The 19,206-nt window shown below is 37.8% G+C and overlaps 1 protein-coding gene across 11 annotated transcripts in view; it reads right to left on the bottom strand.

The window, feature by feature from the left end:
* Positions 1–19,206, bottom strand: part of NFIB (nuclear factor I B) — a 244,489-nt gene that overhangs the window by 121,571 nt on the left and 103,712 nt on the right. Inside the window, exon 1 of one of the 11 annotated variants that reach the window (XM_043891305.1) lies at positions 4,811–4,830. The exons of 9 other annotated variants lie outside the window; for them this stretch is intronic. The gene's annotated coding sequence lies outside the window, so the exon portion shown is untranslated. Of the gene's footprint in view, positions 1–4,810; positions 4,831–19,206 lie in introns of those variants that run through there. One more of the 11 variants, XM_043891304.1, reaches the window with a different exon arrangement.

Genomic DNA, 19,206 nt, shown 5'->3' with positions numbered 1-19,206 from the left:
ATCATTGTTTATTACATTTTTCTTAACCTGAGCCTGAAATCTATTTAGTCAATCTTTGTCATTTGAGGCAAAATCTGTAAATTTAATTCAATATGTTTTATTGAAAAAAAAGAAAATGAGTTATAGTCTAAATAGGCATAAAATGAGCATGAAGGAAGCTGAATAATAAATTCTACTTTTTCATTTTCCTATTCCTTCCCTTTATTTCAAATGAGAAAATTCTAGTACAAGGAATAAGCCAAAAGACAACCTCAATAACATGACAGTAGACACACTGCATAGATGTTGAAAACTACAAGAATAATGTTGAGACCACGAGCTAGAAACAGCCCTTGAAATTCTCTGGAAACATGGATGAGGGGCAGGAAGCCTAATGCCAAATATACATGAAGCTAAATGTTAAACAGTTTTTTTTAATTAACTTATTTTTTTTTAACGATAATTGCTTTACAGAATTTTGCTGTTCTCCATCAAACCTCAGCATGAATCAGCCATAGGTATACATACAGTCCCCCCTTTTGGACCTCCCTCCCGTCTCCCTCCCCATCCCACCCCTCTAGGCTGATACAGAGCCCCTGTTTGAGTTTCCTGAGCCAGACAGCAAAATCCTGTTGGCTATCTATTTTAAATATGGTAATGCAAGTTTCTATGTTACTCTTTCCATACATCTCACCCTCTCCTCCCCTCTCCTCATGTCCATAAGTCTTTCTCTATGTCTGTTTCTCCATTGTTGCCCTGTAAATAAATTTTTTCTTTTTTTTTAACTACATAGATATTCTATAGTTAAACTTTCATTGTAAGTTGCAATCCAAAAAAAGAAAAAAATATCCCCAAATTTTCCAATGTACTCTATATGTGGATTCTGTAACTTAAGAATCATCACATAGGAATCTACAACTCAGAGCCAAGAAAAAAACAAATGAAATTGAACTGACTACTTTATGCCAAGCAGATAACTGAAATTATGATCGATGTATTAATAATTGGCCCAGAAATAGGTGTGAAGAGGTGCCCGCCTACAAACGGGCTGATAGAGCAAGAAGAACTAATCTCCACCTTCAAACAATGTATCTGAAGATCTGATTGGAAGCCAATAAACAGAAAATCTCCATCCAGTTACAAATGTCACAGCAGATAATAATGGAACAAAATAATACTGAAATAGTTTATAAGGAAACAATTTTTTAATGCTGGAAGGGGACTGTGTCACCTCAATCCAGCATGTGTGTGTTCTTTCCCTCTCTCTCATGGAAAGAGTAAATCTCTTAGTGTGACACCCTCTAAGTTCCTTTATAATGTGCTCCACCCGACCCGGATGGAAATCTTCAGTCTTGGCATGTCAGTTGGGAATGCTGCTGACAGAGTGCTAACTGCAGTGTCTCTCTACCCAAGACTTGAACTGAAACCACTGATTTACTTTATTGGACCATTCAGCTCCCAGAAGAGGAGGACTTTTGCTACAACTAACCTAAGCAGAACTAAAACCAACTAACAAAGACAGACAGCAAGGTTGGAACCAACTTACCAAGACAGACAGCAAAGCTCTGTTGTCTGCCCGAGAGGAGCAGAGCCCCTCTCCCTCCCGTGACACGGGTAAAGAAATGAAAGAAAGAAAGCGGGCTTAAACGAAAATGATGCCTGTCATTTTACATCTTGTTGACAAAATATCCAATTTCTTACCAAACTGTATATTTAAGGAATACTTTAGTAAAGTAAAAACGGGATTTAAAAAAGTCTAGCTAATTTTTCAAGAATGTGAAACAGAGAAATAATCTCTAAGAAAATGATAATTTCTGGACTTTGCTTGACAATATAAACTATAAAAATGAGAAGACTTCTATTGGGCTGCCGCCTCACTGGTTGAACTTTATTTTCTATCCCCCTGTTCACATGAATTCATTTTCAGCTTAACATTCATCAAGTATTAAGACACAACAAGAGGTACAGTGATGATGAGATAGTCCCAAGGCCATTACTCTTCCCATGAGACGCACAGGGAGGATCTACGATAAGGGAAAGATGACTTCATTTATGTGGGTTAGAGGGAAGAACTAGGAACTTACTCTAGAACTTTGAAAATCAAAGAGAAAGCTTCAAAACATCACATGTTTGTATCATGCCTAACTTCTCATTTTTCCCACTAGAAGGCAAGGTCTGATAACGGGAATATTTCTGAGTTTTCAGCTCCTGGTTGGGAAAAGAGATTCCTGTTCACAGGAGGAAATCCTACCACTCCTGACCCTCCCCAATACCAGTACAGAGGACACTTACAGAGCTAAACCAAAATAGGCCACTTTAATCACTAGGCAAACAATAATAATTAAGAACATCACATTAATTGTGTCTCTTTCCCAGAGGGTGTGTCCTCCAAGGCTCTTTGAAATCAGATTGGAAGATAAGTAGCAATTTGAAATTAGATTAGAAGATGAGTAGCAATTTTACTCCCAAATCTCCTATTCCCATTAAAAAATAGGGCTGAAATTCCTTAGACCCACCCTCAGAACTATAGAATCTATGAGTAAAAACTCTAAGAAAAGTCAGAACACTTAGATCAGTTCTTCGTTAGGTAGTGTATCTAACCATAGAAATTTTGATCCTTGGCTTCTTAACTGATTCAAAGTTTGCTAGCAATCCCATGGAACTTAGGCAGTTTAAGAATTTGTAAAGAGCTATGAAATGTTTAAGTGCATTATTTAATTCAGAATTATAAATGTAAGTTTTTATTAGTCTTTCACTGATGATGGAGATAACTGATAATTTGGGCCCGGTCAATCAAGAATTTGTAAAAAAAACCCATGTCACATGGGTTGGAATAACTAGCTATTGACAGTGAGGCTCTTTCTTACCTTCCATTTGTACTAAGTGATAAAGATAACAACAATGCCTTACAATTTTCAAAGCACTTTCACCTACATTGTTATGCAATCTGAAAAGAGGTTTTCTTTATTCTCAATCTTTCCAATGGCCAGGAAAGAATGTAGCTAGATAACTTGCAGAGTAACAGGAAACCTGAATTCTTCTTTGCAGTTGCCCTACTGACTTTTTTTGTGACCTCTGGGATGTTACTTACCCTCTCTTTGCCTCAATCGCCTATTTCAAACAAGCTATAATAAAACTTTTTTATCCTAGTCCACTGGGTATTACAACAATGAATTTGATAGGATGTCTCCAAAATACTTTCATCTCTATGGGGAAAGCTGCCACAAAAATAAAGACATTGTTGTGATTATTCTAATTGAGTTATTTGCAAATGGAGCTTCTTGATGGAGCCCAGCCTTCAGATATAGAAAAGAAAATTCTGCCAGTCCTCTGGGGTGCAATTGCCTCTTGGCAATTATACCCATAACCACATTTCCTTATTACTGTTATAAAAGACTATGGTTTAAGGGGAAGCAAAGGGGAAGTTTAAGAAAAAATATGCTGTTTCTTTTCAATGGAAGATGCTGAAGTTGCAGATTTGGAACCCAAGGCTATCGGCAAACTCTCACAGAACATGTGTTCCACATTAGTGGAGTGATTGTCAGTCATGTCAGAAAAGCAGAGGTGTCCCTGAGGCTGCAGCTTTTCAGCAAATTTTGGAAGTAGTTTGGGGTGGGGGGGGGGGGAGGCAAAATTACAAAGGTAACCTGGGCCTAACTCTAGGAATGCTACAAAAACATGACCAAAAAAAAGAGGTTCAAGGCTATCCTTACCAAAAGAGATAGCATATCAGAAGACACAGGAAAATTAAACAGAGCTTACTTAGTAAGGAAATGCTATGGACAATTTCACATGAAAAGCCAAAAGAGAATACTGGGGTTACGTTGAACTTCCCTTGAATTTACAGGCAGAACACGTGGTGTTCCCTTGATTAAATGACAACAGCCATTAGAATCAGAAGGTACCTCAGTTCGAGGAACTGTAAGAGCTCCATATTCCCCTGACAGAATCTTTTCAAATTATAGAAAACCACTTGGAATTTTGAAATGTTAGCAACATGAACTTTCTTTCAGTGAGAGGTGTTTCTAGGCTCATCACACTATAACTCTGTAAACATCACATGTGGGCTACAGGAGGTAAGCTAGCTAGGATTGTTCTATATACAACCTGTGGTGGCCCTGTGTGTCAGCAGAAAAAACTTTAAAAACCTTAAAATCGAGGGTTCAAACAAGAGAGATTTATTCAGATAAAATTCCTTATTAGTATTTTTAAAATGTCAATCTTCTGAAAAGCATTTGTTGTTGTTGGTTTGCATACAATCTGCAGATTCAGATTAAGATCTAGGTCTTCCAAAAGATCAACTGAAGGAAACACATGGGACAATTTGCTGTTTGGTGACAATAAATGCTACCTGCCTTATCTTCATTTCATAATCAGTGACACCTTCAATCCACAAGTTAGTGAGCATCAGAATCATTAGTGATGCTTGTTAAAAATTCAGATTCCCAGACCTCACTCCCAATGGCTGTGATTCATAGAGCAGTGCTGGGGCCAAGAAAGTGGCACTTTCAACCGGCACCCCAGGTAAACTCTCTCGTGCACTGTTCTCAGACTGCTTACCAGGATGTTTCTTTGCAAACTGGAAAGCAAAAGTAGCATGTGACTATAGAGTCCTAAAAACACAAACAAAATTGCAGTCCGCAAGCCAAGACCAATTTCCATTTTACTCTCTCCCCCTGCCACGAGATGCACCAGAAGACAGCTACAGCCAAAAATCACATGTGTATAGTGAATCCTAAAAAGCAAACTACATCCAAATCCACACTGAACCATTCTGAACTCTATCACACTTCACAGAGCTTTAAATAGAATTCTACCAGAAACATCATACCCTGACTGGCCAAGGGATTCTTTGGGTTCTGCTGCTTTATCCAAGTGATCCACAGTGACCCCAGGTTCCACGCTCTGCATGTTCAGTCGTACACTCTTCTCCAAGCTGAGTGCCGAAACAGAAGGATTTAAAAGAAAACACAAATATTGGCATAGGTGACTTGAGGTTGCTTGACCTTTCCGAAGGAAGATTTTTGGCAATGGTGTCTTGGCAGCTCCCTGGAAGGCAAGGCCAGGACACAAAGAGGAAGACAGGAAGCCGGGAACTGGCCATGTGTCCCTGGCAGGCAGCAGTGCAGCAGGGTGAACCACCTCGTCCCTGCCAAACCAGAAACAGTGGGGAAAGCCCAGCTAATTGGCAAGTCACAGCCGGCTAGAGTGTACATCCTTCACTTTAAATGCCTGATAAAATTAAATGGTATGCCAGACCCTAATCTACTTAAACAGGATCCAACTTTACTTTCGGAAACTTAATTTGCTCCTGCTTGTGCTTCCTCGAGAAAGTGGTGAAGCAGTATCTTAGGATGGTTAACAGGCTGGAGAGATAAAACCAAGTAAAAATGTACTGGAGTCTAGGACATTTGGCTTTTTGAAAGGGCCATATATATTTGTGCTTTCAGTTTTAACTAACAAGCATTCTACTTGCTCATTTATTTTTATTCAGAGGAAACTGTGAAGTCGACATTGCGTGTTGAGGATGGACCTCAGCACATGTGAAGGCAACAGGTATTTTAAAAAAGGATTTAACAAAACCTGCTAAGATATCCCCGGAGACCACAGAGCTGCACCAGCTTGCAGCAGGCTATTGTTTTTACTTACATATTAGTTGGCACAAACATATTTTCTAATATAATCTGTATGTTCTAGCATAATATCACCATTTTCTGAGTCTTTTACTGCTCAACTGGGGAGTCACACAGAGAGAACAGGTATGGAGGGAACTGTACAAATAAACCTCACTGCTGCAGTTAACAGGGTAGATTCTGGGACCTGGAGCTAGATGCATAATTTTACCCCAAGGGAATGTCTGAAGGCTTCGTAAGAGCAATTAAAGGGGTATGCTCACAGGCTGGGCCCTTTTCCTTTTATTTTCTGTGAAATTGTTCATAACTTCTCCAAAATCCACACAAAACTTTCAAAGTAGCTTCAAAGTAGCTTTCAGTACAGTAGTCAGTGGTGAAGTGAGATGGGAAAAAAAAAAAACCAAAAACATATTTCCATGATAATTAGGAGAGGAGAGAGATTATAAATAAACATAATCCATTGTTTTCTACCAGATATTTCTTAAGGTCTACAGATAATTCATCCTTTAAGCAACCCAGAACCACAGTCTGACAATCTGTTTCACTGAAGTCACATGCTGAGGGGTAAAAGGCAAGGGGAAAACTTAACACTGCTTGACAACCATTTAAATTAAGCAAATAATAATCTTTATACCCAATACCAAGCTCTCAGAATCAATAAGTATAGAAAGTATAGATGTGTCCTAACTCTAAAATCACTGTTTCTATAAATCACAACTTGCCTTGACCTTCTCAAACTCTACCTAATTGACTTTGGACACCAAGTATCCCAACTTCTAAAAATTCTCCTTCCCTTTTTCTCCAGGGAACTGATCCTTCCTAGTTCTAAGCCCGTCTTTTGGGAGTGTCTTTTCAATCGCTATGGCCAGCTCCTCATTTGTGGGGTCCTTGCAAGTTGATGATCTGTAAGACAACCAAGCAAGTGGCCTTCCATCTTGTCTTTATTGGTTCCCCCTGAACAAACTCAACCAGTTCCATGTTTACAAATATTACCCATTTGTGAAAGATTCTAAATCTCTATTTCTTGTCCTAACCTCTCTATTCAACTGTAAAATCCCCCCTGATGTTGCCTAGTGCATGACTCATGCACACTCTCAGCAACCCCTCTTCCATACCTCAATTAACGGCATCCATACCCACTCTGTGGCCCAAGCGGAAAACTCAGACATCTGGAAACCCCATCTCCCTAAAGCCTTACATTCAATTTTGGGGCTAGACTCTATTTCTTAAGTCCACCCCATTGTCTCCTTTGGAAACGCTGCTAAAATCCCTCATTGAGCCTTCATGTCTCATATGACAATAGCTTCAGCCAACTCAGACCATTAGGATTTATTATTCACAATGAAAGCAGACTCCATCCTCTGCACTGCCAACCAGGAGTCACAATACTTCAAACTTTAAAACATTTGAATGATTCCTTATTACCCTGAACAATCAATGATCTGCTCTTCATCACCTGGCCCCAACCTAGTCTCATCGCCCACTGCAATCAAAAGACAACCTTCTTTCACCCCTTTCCCCATCTATGCCCAATTTCCCAATATGTCAACTCCAGCACACTCTGGAAATTCCTAGAACATGTTGTGCAATCTCAAGTCTCTATGATTCTGCCCACATGGTTTCTCTTTCTAAAATATCCCTTCTTCAAAGCTATGAACTCCTAATTCATTCTTCAAAGCCTTTGAACTCTATCTTTTCTTAGCCTTACTTTCTCCCTGCTCAGAAGGCCACCCCCAAGGCCCACCACTCCTTGCTATTATCTCTAATACATGGCTTGAATACTGCATTATAGCTGGTGGCACATATGCTGCTTTGCTGCAGAAAACTGTGACCTCTTTGACTGTGACAAGATTCCCATGTATCAACCCTTGAGCTCAATCTACAATAGAGACCAAAACACCATTTGTTCCTCTCTTCATGCAGCTTATAATTTAATCCACATTGTGCTGACTTCATCCCCTACTGACAGATAAAAAGGGTTCTTTTTAAAATTGATAAATAAACAGTATCCCCAATTATTATACTTTGAAAATAAAATTGACATAATACAGACATATATTTCACTGTGACACATTTTTTTGTTTGATTTCTGTTTTTAATGAATAAAACACCTGACAGAATAAGAGCCATTGTAAATGCCTTGTTTAACTGTGATAAGCAGAATGCACAAAGGTGATATGATAACAAAACAGCTATGGAAGCATGAAACAAAACTATAAAATAATGATACCACAGCTCTATAATTCTCTGACTTCCACCATCTCTCAGAATAGCTGAAAGGGATCTGTTGAGCTTTGGAAGCCAAACAGTCAAATATGACTTCAGATTGAAAATTACTTTATGGTCACACCCACAGATTGAATGGTGATGGAGCCAGATTAAATGAGGGATTCAAAAGAAGTCCTGAGGGGAAAACATTATAAGAATGGTTTTCTATTAAGGAAATCCATCATTAAGAGGAAAAGCTAAGTTTTAAAAACCATAACCAAGGCAAAATTTCTAAGTGGTAAGACATGAAAATACAACTTGAAAATCTTTTTTGTCTTTAAAAAAAAAAAAAAAACTATTCATATGTATGGCATTTATATGGTGCTCTCTAATCTATCTGAGAAACATATAAGCAAATCTATGCAAAGAGATATCCTGAAATGTGATGTCATATTCCTTATAAAAAAAAAAACCCTTCCTTTTTCACAATGTCAATTAAAACCAAATTTAGCTTTAAAACTCCATGACCTCTACCATTTTTTCAGGTTAGTTGAAAAGGATCTATTGACTAGCTTTGTGAGCTGAACAGTTGAATGCTACTTTAGATAGAAAATTATTTCTTTCACTCTATAAGAATAATTATCACGGCGATTACACAATTATTATAATTATATCTGTAAGAACTGTTATTGGGAATTTATCTCTTGAAACAGTCTCATGCCTTGCAGGGGACATTTATCTTTTTTAATGATCACCAACACAAGTGTCTTTTCTTGTAGCTATATAAGTGATTTTACCTCTTTCTATTAATATCCTCTCGCAGGCTTTAGAAGCCAAAGGAGACAGCCCCCACATTTTTCTCCTTAAAGACATTGTTTCAGTTAAGCCAGGCCTGTGGCAGTTTTTGAGACAGAAAGCTTACACTTCCCCTTCATGGCAACACAACCTTCACCATGTGCTTTCCTAAATGGATGGAAAACCCCCCAAAAAAGCCCCTCCAATCTGTGTTTCATAAACTGTACTCCAAGAGAAGTAGCAATAAAGTTTATTACAGACCTAAAGTATCTGCATAAACCCGGTTAATTGAAAAGTGGGTGGAGAAGGCTGCCAAATTAAATGTTTACATTAGCACAGCTGTATTGTAAAAACATTCTGCCCCCTGTGCTTTGTAATTATAAGATATTTCTGGACTGTGTATCTCTACAAAGTTTATCTCCACTGCCAAGAGTGTCTTGGCACGGAGAGGCTGCAGCTCTTGGCAGCCAGGAGCCCTGCGCGCGGGCAGGATCTAAAATGGCTGCCAAGCGGCCTCCTGAAATGTCGCCGGCCTGGCCCGCCTCGCCAAGGGCAGAGGGCAGCCGGCGGCCGGGCAGCCCCACGACGGCCTCGCAGGAAGCCAAGACGCACATTTCCCACAGAAAGACGGCCTGCTATCACAACTTTTTTTCTAAGTTGCTTGAGAAACTACAAAGCAGTATTGCAACGTTCCAAGTCATAAAGTGGTGGCAGGGGTCTTTTCTGAATCCCACTCACCTCCACATGTCAGTGACGCCTGTGCCCACAACGTTTGCTGCTCATGAGAGAAACTTCATGTAATTTTCTGGGGAAAAAAGTAAAGTCAGAACTCCCCACTACAGGGAAATACACTACAGAAAAACTTGAGCCAAGACCAATTTTCCCATTTGCAGTGCATGATTCTGACTGGATTTCGAGTCTGTGGCAGACCATGTGTATATGCAAAATGAAAACCAAAAAAAATATTTAATTTGCTTCCTTCTCTTTCGTTAAGGAGCGATGCTTCTCTTACATCGTTAAAGTAACAAATCTGAAGGGGGAAAAAGTTTTCTATGGCAAATATCCATAGCACAAAACCCACTTAATTGTAAAAATTGAGACGAAATCTATAGTGACTGCAAGTTCCAAGAGCTGACCAAAAGGAGGGAGGGCTGGGGAGAGAGGGACTGCATGGAACTCCAGCCATCCAGTTTACTCGTGTGTGTGTGTGTGTGTGTGTGTGTGTGTGTGTGTGTGTGTGTGTGTGTGTGTGTGTGTGTGTGTGTGTGTGTGTGTGTTCAGGAGGGCTGGGGAGAGAGGGACTGCATGGAACTCCAGCCATCCAGTTTACTCGTGTGTGTGTGTGTGTGTGTGTGTGTGTGTGTGTGTGTGTGTGTGTGTGTGTGTGTGTGTTCAGTCCTATCTGACTCTTTGCGTGTGTGTGTGTGTGTGTGTGTGTTCAGTCCTATCTGACTCTTTGCGTGTGTGTGTGTGTGTGTTCAGTCCTATCTGACTCTTTGCGCGTGTGTGTGTGTGTGTGTGTGTTCAGTCCTATCTGACTCTTTGCGACCCCATGGAACTCCAGCCATCCAGTTTACTCCTGGGTGTGTGTGTGTGTGTGTGTGTTCAGTCCTACCTGACTCTTTGCGACCCCATCCAGTTTACTCCTAGTGTGTGTGTGTGTGTGTGTGTGTGTGTGTCCAGTTTACTCCTCTGTGTATGTGTGTGTGTGTGTTTGTGTGTGTTTTCAGTCATATCTGACTCTGCGACCCCACAGACTGTGGCTGTCCAGGTTCCGCTGTCCATTGGATTTTGTCAGGCAAGAATACTGGAGTGGGTTGCCATTTCCTCTTCCAAGGGATCTTGCCGACCCAAGGATCAAACTCGTATCTCCTGGGGTCTCCTGCATTGGCGGGTGGATTCTTAACCACTGAGCCACCTGGGAAGCCCTTACTCCTGGTAGGAATGTACAAAACACTTGAATTATAAAGGTAAAATGCTTCTGAAGTACAGCTAGATCTTGCAAAATGTGTACTGTCTCTGTCTTATTTTTTCTCTCTTAGACTTAAGTCCCAGCTAAAATGCTATGTTCACAGCTGCCAAATATTGCATAATGAGGTCACTGGATTTTTCTCTTTTAGGGTGTTCCACAATTTCAAGCCCAGGTTGAGAGACACAGTAGGCCTGGTGTACTATCCTATAATCATTATTGGCAGTGATTACGGTTCCGTAATTCTAAGCTTCAGCTGAATTCAACATTGCCTCTGCCGAGAGATAATTCAGAGGTGAAAGATGAATTCCATGATGCTGACACAGACCGGTGGCACTCATTATACTCATAGTGCTTATTCCGTAAATGCCCAGGCTTTCTAGCTTTAATTATATAAGTCCACACACTCAGCACAGCCACACCAATAATTTCTACTTTATTTTTTTAAATCCCCATCATAATATAAGAAACTCTAATGTCTCTTTAATGGTGTATTCTGAATACTGTTCTTTCTCCCGTACTCATCTGAAATATATATAAAGGTGCCTATGTACACATACTTCTTGAACATTTTTAAGGCAGAAAATTTTCTCACCATTATTATAATCCTGCACAAAAGACATATGGGAATTTTTAGCCATTGTTTAATTAGTTATCAAGAGAGTCAATCACATAGTGTACAACAGCAGGCTACTCTTAAGTGACTGGTGAACCAAAGTTGGTGTGTTCAGAAAATATTCACTATTAACTTACTAATACTTTTAAAACTTGAGCTTCATTTTTTTTCACTTTCAAGTAAGTTTATGGTTTGATACCATAACTTCTTTTCTTCCTTGAGAGTTTCCAAATTCTAAAATAACAAACTGTTTGACAAACAGAGGAATTTAACAAATGTTGATCTATCACCTACTACATGTAGAGACTCTGCTATAACATACAGAAATAGGAGATTAAGACATGGCCTACACAAAACACTAAAAAATAGTTTCAGATTTTTTTCTTATGTGAGTCATTTCAGGTACATATTGCCAAGTAGATATATTCTGCATCCCCAACTAAAGTACAAATGTCTAAAAATCATACACTCACTTTATGTCTCACTGAGTACATAAGACATTGAAATACATATAAAATAGATCCCTACACTGGAAAGGATCCTAGGCAGGATAAATGCAATTAGTTACATAAAAGCACCAGTGCCTCATATGTTCTATGTGTTTAAATATTCTATACCCTCTCCTTCATCAGCAGATATCTTCTGGATAAAGAGCAATGAAATAATGGTAAGGCTAATAGTCAGTGAGCATTTGTTTACTTGTCCAAGAGTGTTCTCAGTACTATAGGTGGATTTCTTCTTTGCAATAAACGCTGTGTGATCAGTATTAGCCCCATTTTCGGGTAAGAAAACTTGCCTCAGGCTATTCCACAAACAACTAAAACAGCCAGGAATTAAACTCAATCAAATCTGACTGCAGAGTCCCGTATAAATCTGCCAGTTTCTCAAATTAGAAGTGTCACCATCAGACTGAAAGAGAGGCCAGGTAGAGGTTACTCCTCTACAATTACAAGGTTTTTTGGGCAACCTTCCTAATTTTTGACACATAATGTCCCAATTTTCCTGGCAGAAGCCTCACTTGAGTGAAGGCTGCTGACTGTAGTGAGTTTATGTTGTGGTTTGGTAATGTGCACAGGCTGGGAGAAGGATGAGACCAGAAAACCCTTTTTGCCCGTGGCAGGCCACAAATTGAGGACTAAGTCGGTGCATGCAGTTGAATGGCAAAGGGCCAGTTCAGCATGAGCAGCTCAGTGCCATGATAACACGTGACCACCAGACACCCTTTGCAAAGTCACTGCCCTCTTCACTCCCCACAAACCACCTAATCGCCCACCAAAGTTCCGAGACTTCACCACAGGATCAAGTAATTCCCCCCTCTAAGCCACATCTTGCAAATGACAGTCTGATTTCTCCCCCTGTGCCATTTTCCCCTTGAATGTTATTGCAGGCTTAGTGGTACTTAACCAGGGTTTGGGGTCTGATCTATTTGTCTACTGATACAACATGGCTGCAGGGAAGAGCCAGCTTCCATTGCCACCTGAAAGAGAGCCACCAACCCACTCTCATCACACCCTCCTCCTCCTCCTCGAATGAATGTGATTCAAAGAAAAAGTACAAGGGCACAATGCTTCTTTGCTTCAGTTTAGGTGGTTAGTTTCAACACAAAGCACAGAATCATCAAACTCACAAGGGCAAGCAACACAGGATGATGTCTTCACTTGAAAATACAGCCAGCCACACCCAGGATTCAAAATCTAAGATGAAAGATTATTTCCCATTCCCCCAAATAGTTTATTTTCCCCCCAAAGTCACTTTGAATCATCTTTCACATTTTATTCTCTTATTTGTAATCTTATCTTAATAACCTCAAGATAGATCATTTTTAGAACTCAAGGTAAAGTTCTGGCTCATCTTTAAGAGAATAAACTACGAGGTGTTAAATTCAATGGCTGTTTGAATTTTCATTGCAATTGGTACCCATTCTAACATCAAGGTTAAACTGTCAAAGAGAAATAAATTATGCATATTTCTAAATTTGTTAATTTAAGAAAATTGAATTACAAATCTCACTTCCACTCCAGACAAAACCATAGATGAATTTATGTCTCAGAACCTTTAGTATGAATTAAGATCAGACTTACTCATACTAACTTACTCAAATCCATAAAAACAAACATGACCTAAACTTATTCTACTGCCTTGCAAGGGTAATATACTAACATTCGCTGGGTAGTTTTACTTACCAAAGATTTTTTTTTTAAATAACTGTTCAGAACTACTTTTTATAAAATAGTATAAAATTTCCCCATATTCCCCATATTATGGTCACTCCAATGACCATAATATAAAAATCATTTTGCCAAAAAAATTTCCTGGAAATTTTCCTCATTTGAGGTGCCTGTGATTACTTTCACAGACTGAAAAAGACCACTCAACATTCTTTGAAGGTGCACAGTATTCTATTTAGGGGAGAAAGTACATATTTCAAGACACACAAAAATATTCATCATTTTTCAAATAGCTGCAGCATGAAATTTACCTAGACATGATTGATTCAGTCTATTTTTATATTTATTTTCAATATGATATGATTTCTGCCCTCATTCCCTACTTGAAACACTCCACCTTTATGGTGGTAAGGAGAAAATGTCAAAAGTGGAAGAAGAATGAAACTGTATGAAAATAAAAATGCTTTCTGATTAAAAAAAAAAGTTTTCTGATAACTTACATGTCAGAACAGACAGGAAAGAAACATTTAATGCTGCTTACTCATAGATTTCTTTCCCATATAATCTGCACAAAATTATGTTATCTCTGCCTTTTGAAGAATTAGTAGATCATAGACTAATTTTTTTTACATAAATAATGAGAAAATGCTGCAGTTTATGCTTCAGGCTAAGTTTTTCACCAAGAGTTTTTTTTTTTTTAATAGTCATTCTTACCACTTACTTAAGAATGTTCCTTTCATCATTAAATAATAGTTCATCTCAAATACTAAGCTGGTATTTCTTTAAACAAAGGCCATGTTATTACACTGTTGATGACTTTAGGTTTAGAAGAAAAAAAAGAATCAAAATTGATCAGCAAATGCAAGGACAAGTCCTGACAAAAGACTCAACATTTATTAGAAGGCAATTGCTAGAGAACGTGGCCTTAATTGTGCATACATATTTTTACTCATTAAGATGAATAACCAATAAAATCCCACACTATGGTGTCCCAGCCTTATAACACATTAATAAAGTTTCTTAAAGGTTCTGGCAGGGGGCCAGCACAGTCCATTAACTCTTTGCAAGTTGTAAAAAGAAGGAAAGTCATTTCAGTCTGTTTTGTGGTTATGAATGAAACAGCAGGCAGCCTGTATGGAAACGTCAGTTTGGATATGGTATTGGTAATGGATGCTTTGCTGCTCAATCAGAATAGTGTGGGGAGAAGTTAATGCACCCCACACAACCCAAGCCCTGATGCACTGCAAAGCTAATCTAGTTAAAGGTGGAGGGAAAAGAGCAGAGGATTCAGGTTCAGAAGATCTGTTTATTCTGCTAGGACACTGTCACACTGCATCTGGATAATCGTGCCCACTGTGAAACACAAATTTTTATAGAATTCATTTGAAGTGACGAGGACTGTTTTTCCCTGATTATTCTTCTTCCTAACAAAACCTGCCTTCTGGGGCATCCACTTAGTCAAGTCTGGACTGTAAATTAGTAAAACGTCTTTAAGTTAATGTAAGAGGCAAAATCCTACCTTGTAACTCTCTGTTAGGCACACTCGAATTAAGTCATACAAATCACTAAAATGATTGGTAGCTTGTGTTTGTCTCTGACTTTGCCTAACAATTTGAATTGGAGAGCGATATTCTCCCCAAAGCTTTGCAGGGCCATCTGTTCTCATTTTTCGTGACACTACAAACATTTTCCTTTGGAAAATGGATTCAGTATTTTGCTTCCTTTTCAGAATGAAGAGTGGAAAACTTGAATGAAACTAAATATATAAAAAGGCATCCAAGTTGTACAACTAAAGTTGTAAATGTGGAGGGCATTTAAAACATTTTTCTTCTGGTTAAGATCTCTACCCTTTCATCTGCTCTAAGATAGGGACTAAAGTTCCTCATTTTTCTTAAAAAAATGTTTTTTCAAAAAATAATTTGAAGTAATTACAATATCAGAAAAAAAGCTAAGAAAAGATTAACAGCCTTGAGTTTCAGAACACCAAAAATTTAGAATAGCTTTACAAATTGTTTTTGGCATTTCAATGGTGAAGTAAATACTAAAATATAAGCATACACAAACACACACACACACAGTCTTCTTAAATTCCCAACCCAAATATGAATAGCATCATTAGTCAGTTACTTCTGATTGTTAAAACCACAAATTGGCTGTAATGATCTGTCACTTCATATGAGGCCAAAATATAAAATTTCAAGCAGAAGAGGTAATACAATAAGTACAATAGAAAACATCTTCATTATTTTAATTTTGTTCTGTTTAAAATTTTGCCAGGAAAAATAAGAAAGAATATTTTAAACTTTCACATGTAAATGTTCTTGAATGAGTCCTAAAATCTTCCCATTTCAAATTTCATTTATTCAGAGTCAGTTTTAATATGTATCAAGATAGCTGTATCTCTTGTACACTGCAGATTTTCCAGGAAGTTATTATGTAATGTGTTTCTGACTCAGTAAAACTAAAGGAAATCCTAGTTAACAGATTGAAATTGTACTGAATTCATACTTCTGCATGTACATGATTATTTTGTCTCTGTTTAGACTAAAAGCCAAATACTTAATAATCATTCCCTAAAGCTTAGAATATTTATAGCATACATATATGTCTACCACGTTAGGAATCACTCCAACGTGTGAAAAACCCAAGATAAAAATGCAATCTTTCATTTAAAAAAATACTGCCCTTACCTTCATGTCCATGATACTGTATTATTAAAATATGTATTGTCTCTGTTTAATAGCAATATTGCCTGTGTTAATTTTTGCAATCTGGAATTATTTAATTTTAAAAACTGCATTTGAAAAACAACCTGAATTCAGGTATTAATGGATCTGGGAGATTTCTTAAAAGAAATACACTTCATTTCCTAGAATACTAGTATGGAACTAAATAGAAATGTACAGAAACAGAATATATGGGCTATAAAGATTTGTCTACATTAGTTAATTTAGAAAGTAAAATAAAAATCTTAGTAACTTTCAAATGACATTACTCTAAAAAGTAGTGCAAATGGAGAAAAGCTTTGACCACTCCAAATATTAGGATAATCCCTTAAGGCAAGGAACCAACAAACTGTAATTCAAGAGAAGCCACAGGGTCCAGAGGCAGGAGCAAAGCAAGGTGAAGGGAGTAGGAGATGAGGGTGAGGTCAGAGGCTTGTTCGTTTATCACAGAGATGCTAACCACCCAGCACATATGTACTGATGACCTCTCAACCTCCCATTCCACCCCCGCTGGGGGGCACCCTTCAGGTCACGCCTCTCCTGGACCCTACAATGAAGTGCGAGTTGAACCATATGGTGGCATGTTATTAAAATGACTAACTTTTTTAGGACAATGATATTGCCCTTAAAGGAAAGGAAGTGTATACTTTGGAAAGATCTTCAACATCAAATAATGAACAAAAGATTAAAATATTTAAAGAATTGTCTCTCGGTTCCCATCAAAGGAATATATCACTGGGCTTCACAGATAACTGCATTTTAGCTGGTATTAATTAACACTACTGCCTAGTGTAAATGCAAATAAAGTACCACTTTTTAAAGAAGCGCCACCTCTAGAAGTAGGGGGTTGTGTGTGCGTGTGCACTCAAGTAGTATCCAACTTTTTGAGACCCCATGGACTGTAGCCTGCCACACTCCTCTATCCATGGAATTTTCCAAGAATGCTGGAATGGGTTGCCATTTTATACTCTAAGGGATCTTCCCAACCCAGGGATCGAACCCTCATCTCTTGCGTCTCCTGCATTGGCAGATGGATTATTTACCACTAGTGCCACCTGGGAAGCCCAGAGGTAGGTAGGTGGGCATTCCTAAAAAATGAACTGTTTCCATGCTAAAGAGACATAAGTATATAAAATTTCAGAGAGATCCTAGCATACATCTACAAAGAACTTCTAGAACCTGCTTGAACGAACAAATCAAAAGACTCATATTAATAACCACTATACTTATATTTAATTGATGAAAGCAAAACTACTCCAATTCATTTTAAGATGTGATGAGTCACATAAACCACTCATTGACTTAAATTACTCACACGCTTTTGCTGCTGTTCTGTAAGGTTATATAAATAATTATACCCTCATTTAATTTTTAAGCCGAATCACTTCTTAAAGGACAAAATTAAAAATATTAAAGTGTTAATATTAAAGTGTTAATAAAATATTAAAATCACTTCACAATGTGTTGGTTAACTATCTCTAGAAAATAAGAATTAAGAAAAAGTCAGAAGGAAACTAACAACTTAAGGGAAGATTCAATACAAAACATAGGATTTGAAGTTTCAAAGCAAAAATTTCTTTATTAAACCTAAGTGGGTTTCCTACTGATTAATTATGTGAATAATTTAGGAAATCACCTTAAACTGTTGTAATTCTTCCAAACAAAAACACATTTCTAAAAAGTCTATTCTTATAATATTGCCTATAACACATGTTTAATAAACGTTTGCTAGATAAATGGACAAACTATGCAATAAAAACAATATCACTCACATTTATAATGCTTTACGACCTACAAAACACTTTCACATAAGCTACCTTATCCTAACAACAGTGTTGGTAGTTATTATTAACCCCATTTCATAGATAAGGAAATTAAGGCTCAAAGAGAGTGAATGTTTTACCCAAGGTCATAGACCTAATAAACTCACTGCTTAGAGAATAATTAGCTTAAGTTTAGAGAAGTCACTTCCTTCTTCCCTATTCTACTCTGAAACACAAAAACATAACATGCATTGCATGTGAAATATACAAGCAAATATTATATATCAGTTGCTGCATACTTACATTATTTGCCTATTTCCATTTATACTTCTGTAGACACTGTTTTGAAAAGGTAATATAACATAATTATATCCTCCTTTCAAAAATTCTCTGATAATCCTCTCACTGCCTAGGACAGCCTAAAGACAGAGCATAGTCAGGAGACTCATGTCTTAATTATCAACCACCATTAAGTTCATCTTTGATAAGTTACTTATTCACCCCAGCTCTCAGGTTCATCATAAGTCAAATAAGGGGTATATAATAAACACTTTCTAAATTCTTTCTGTCATCCATGCTCCACAGCAGTGGTTCTCAAGCTTTAACATGCCTAAGAATCACCTGAAGAGTGTGTTCTAACCCACTTTCAGGCTCATCTTCAGAGATCTGATTACTAAATCAAATCAGAACAGGGCCCACGACTCTGCCCTGCTAAGAAGCCCATGACAGATCAGATGCTGCTGGTTTGGGAACCATACTTTATAAACTATAAATTTGTATTCTTTTTCACATTTTGATTCTCTACCTCTATTTCCTTGGTCCTACTTGTGTTTACACATTTGAAATGTATTCTTATTTTACTGAATATAAAAGTCCTGCTGAGACCTGCTTATTCAGGAGTGCAGTGAGCATAGAAGGAGGCATGCACTGTAAAGATGGTCATCCTGGACAATTTAAACTAGAAAAGATGTTATTACTTAAAACATGTACATACATTGCACCTATGCTTATGTGTCCATTAAGAAAATCTGGAAACGGAAGAAATTTAGGAATGAGTGAAGGACTAAGAGAGAAACAAGGGGAAGAAGGACATTTGCTTTTCATTTTTACCTATATGTGGTACATAATTATTTTCTGTAAATGTATTACATATTAATTTTTTTAAGTAAATAGGTGTGTAAAAAATAACTCATGTCGGGTTTCTTAGTAAAGCAAGAAAAGAAAAATGATGGCTGACCCAATCTTTATTTAATCTCCAAAGACACCAACTAGAACATAAGTTTCTATAGACTCTGTAGTATATTTGTAACCGGGAAAAAAAAAAAACAGGAAGTAAAACAAGGAGCTTA

This window comes from Cervus elaphus, chromosome 29 (genome assembly GCF_910594005.1).
Source record: "Cervus elaphus chromosome 29, mCerEla1.1, whole genome shotgun sequence".
In the NCBI taxonomy this organism is placed as follows: domain Eukaryota; kingdom Metazoa; phylum Chordata; class Mammalia; order Artiodactyla; family Cervidae; genus Cervus; species Cervus elaphus.
The sequence above is the reverse complement of the archived record's forward strand: the minus strand, read 5'-3'. Positions and strand labels throughout refer to the sequence as shown.